We start from the raw sequence: 4,130 nt of genomic DNA on the forward strand, positions 1-4,130 counted from the left end.
TTTTAAGTAGATCTTTTGTTTTAATCAATGGGGTTGTGCTAGAACAATATAAACAATTCACAGTATATAGTGGGAGGAAGAAAAGATCACTCATCTGAGTAACAAGAATGATCCCAGGATTGAGTTGGGTTAGCATATGATGAGCGTTTGACAGCACTGGGCCTCTACTCGCTGGTGTTTAGAAAGTTGTGGGGGGACCTCATTGAAACTTACAGAATGTGGGTTCCCAACCTTTTTCGGCCCATTTACCCATGGCAACTTTAATAGTACGCAACAACGTTATTTCACTTATTTTTGAACAACTAATTCTTCTTCTTATCGAGTCCACACACAAGATTAGAAGTTGTTCAGCCAGAGCTGAACACACTTCTCGGCATCTGCACAATGGTGTCTGTCTTGCACTTCTTGTGCGTCTTGTGCGTGGTGGTGGAAAGATTGGTTGAAACAGGGCCGCGACGTGAACGCTCTTTCCTTGACCCCCATGAACAACTAATGATGAACAGATACTGGTATACCAGAACCAGTCAGTCAATGAGAAAAAATAAGTACAAATCCAGAATCAACCAATTTACCCCCTGGGTAGGTGAAATGTACCCCAGGTTGGGAACCCTTGGCATAGATAGCGTAGATGTGGAAAGGTTGTTTCCACTCGTGCAAGAGTCTAGGACCAGAGGTCGTAGCCTTAGTATTAAAGGGCACTCTTTTAGAAAGGTGAGGATCTTCTTTAGTCAGCAGGTAGTTCATCAGTGGAACCCATTGCCACGTAGGGGTGTGGAGGCCATCAGTCGATATTTTTAAGACCGAGATACACAAATTCTTGATTAGAACGGGGGGTTATTGGGGGGAGGGGGGGTGGGGGAGGAGGAGATCAGTCATGATTGAACGGCGGAGAAGACTCGATGGGCCGAATGGCCTAACTCGTGAGCTTGTGAAGTGGTCTGCTATCAAATGCATTGTATCGGTGATCCATCCCTGCACTCTTCACAGCAGCTTTGCATACACGGGTAGTATTGTTTTCAGTCATACAGCACAGAAACGGGCTCTTTGTCTCAACTTGCCCACGCTGACCAAGATGCCCCATCTACGCAAGTCCCATTCACCCTCTAAACCTTTCCTATCCGTGTACCTGTTTAAATGTTGTTATTGTCCCTGCCTCCTCTGGCAGCTTGTTCCGTATATCCACCACCCTCTGCGTGAAAATGTTGCTCCTCAGGTTCCTATTAAATCTTTCACCTTCAATCTGTGTCCTCTGGTTCTTGATTCCCGTGCGCTGGGGAAAAGACTGATTTACCCCCCCCCCCCCCCCCCCCACCACCCAGGCATTCATCCTATCTAATCCCCTCATGATCTTTAGCTTGTGGAGATCTAGTGCCGAAATGGGGGCCCTTCAGCCCACTGAGTCCATGCTGATCATCCCACGCACTAACACTAACTTACACACGGGGCTTAATTTAACAACTTACCAGAGCCAATCAGCCTACAAACCCGCACGTCTTTGGAGTGTGGGAGATAACCGGAGCACCCTGACAAAACCCATGTGGTCACAGGGAGAACGTACAAACTCCATACGGACAGCGCCCATAGTCAGGATGGAATCCGGGACTCTGGCGCTGTCAAGAATAAGTGAATAACTTTAAGTTTATTGGCCAAGTATTCACATACAAGGAATTTGCCTTGGTGCTCCGCTCGCAAGTGCCAACATGACATAGTGACAGGAATTACACATAAAACATTAATAATGAAACATTATCGATTAAATATGTGAATTATATAAAGTACCAGAGCAAAAGGAGGCTACAGATTTTTGGTTATTGAGTAGAGCTATTACTCGTGGAGAAAAAGCTGTTTTTATGTCTGGCTGTGGTGGCTTTGACAGTCCGGAGTCGCCTTCCAGAGGGAAGTGATTCAAAGAGTTTGTGGCAAAGGGTGAGAGGGGTCAGAGATGATCTTACCCGCTCGCTTCCTGGCCCTTGCAGTGTACAGTTTGTCGGTGGAGGGAAGGTTGCAGCCAATAACCTTCAGGCCAATCGGGCAGCAATTCTCCCGCTACACCTCCAAACAACCGCCCCTCAGCCTCCTGTGTCCAGAAAACTAAACATTAACGCATCTAATATTTTTCTAGGAATGCTAGTTTCATCAGAAAATCATGAGCTGAGCTGTAATTTGTAGCTTGTTCCAGACGCCCACCACCCTCTGAGTTGAAAATGTTGTCCCTCGGATTCCTATTAAATCTCTCACCTCTCACCTTAGGCCCACACCCTCTAGTTCTTGATATTCCCCTACCCTGAAAAAAAGACTGCATCAACCCTCATGAAGTTATGCCCCTCTATATGATTACCCCCCAGCTTCCTGCACTCCGTAAGTGTTCATTGTCAAGAGTCAAGAGAGTTTTAATGTCATGTGTCCAAGATAGGACAATGAAATTCTTGCTTGCTGCAGCACAACAGAATATGCAAACATAATACAGAACAGGAGATAAAAGTTCAGTGTGTCTATATACCATAGACCATATATACACAATAAATAAACAGATAAAGTGCAATAGGCTGTTACTGTTCAGAATTTGTTTGATGTTGTGTTTAATAGCCTGATGGCTGTGGAGTAGAAGCTGTTCTTGAACCTGGATGTTCCAGATTTCAAGTTCCTGTACCTTCTTCCCGATGGCAACGGAGACATGAGTGTGTGGCCAGGATGGTGTGGGTCTTTGATGATGTTGGCTGCCTTTTTGAGGTAGCGACTGCAATAGATCCCTTCGACGGTGGGGAGGTCAGAGCCGATGATGGACTGGGCAGTGGTCATGACTTTCTGCATTCTTTTCCGCTCCTGGACGTTCAAGTTGCCGAACCAAGCCACGATTCAACCGGTCAGCATGCTCTCTTCTGTGCACCTGTAGAAGTTCCAGAGAGTCCTCCTTGACAAACCGACTGTCCGTAATCTTCTCAGGAATATTCTCTATATTAAAAAAAATCAATCAATATTGAAGCTACAATTCATACAATTCGAATATCAAAGGAAAATTATGGAAAGGCGTGAATAATTTCTTCACCAAAATCAATCTTGTGACTGAATAGTTGCTTTGACAACTTTAGAGGAACATAGAGTAGCTGTTTCTTGCTGTAAACTGACAAGCAAAAAAAAAATATTTAAAGAAGGAACTGCAATTGCAAATGCTAGTTTATATTTAAAAAAAGACAAAGTGCTGGAGTAACTCAGCGAGTCAGGCAGCATCTCTGGAGAACAAGGATAAGGTGACGTTTCAGGTCGAGACCCTTCTTCAGCTTTTTGTAATTCATTCAAAGTATTAAGAGGGTTTTTGATCTTGAGCATTATGAAACCATCTCTTAATTTCTGTCAAAATATAAATTAAAAAAATAAACATGTGGGAAAGATTTGAAGGGATTATGGGCCAAACGCAGGCAAATGGGACTAGTTTAGATGCGACATGTTGGTCAGCGTAGACGAGTTAGGCTGAGGGGCCTGTTTTTATGGTATGGCTCTGTATGGCTCTATATAAATTGTTGGGATATTTATACCAAATAGTTTGAAAAACTCGCACTGCAGCAGGCAAGAATTTGCCAGTATAGTACTTAGGAGTCTTTTTTTGAATGCTAAAATTGGATTAACATTGTTAATTGAGCACTGTATCACAACACAAACCAGTCCTCATAGATATTGATTCTCCTTACTGGTTATGCTAAGTATTTTGGACCTAATACTAACACTATATTGGGAATGTGTTGGACAGAGCTGCAGATATTGGTTTAAATAGAGCTAGATAGAGCTCTAGGGGCTAGTCGAATCAAGGGATATGGGGAGAAGGCAGGCACCGGTTACTGATTGGGGACGATCAGCCATGATCACGATGAATGTTGGTGCTGGCTCGAAGGGCCGAATGGCCGAATGGCCTCCTCCAGCACCTCCTTTCTATGTTTCTAAATCGAATGTAGACACAAAATGCTGGAGTAACTCAGCGGGACAGGCAGCATCTCTGGAAGGGCAACGTTTCGGGTCGAGACCCTTCTTCAGACTGAATTGGAAATGAAAGATTGACCAGATTAATGGACAGGAAATATTTAGAGGGACGGGCCAAATTGGTAAAAAAAGGGCTAGCATAGATGGGTCATCTTGGA

Source organism: Amblyraja radiata, chromosome 13, assembly GCF_010909765.2.
Source record: "Amblyraja radiata isolate CabotCenter1 chromosome 13, sAmbRad1.1.pri, whole genome shotgun sequence".
Lineage (NCBI taxonomy): Eukaryota > Metazoa > Chordata > Chondrichthyes > Rajiformes > Rajidae > Amblyraja > Amblyraja radiata.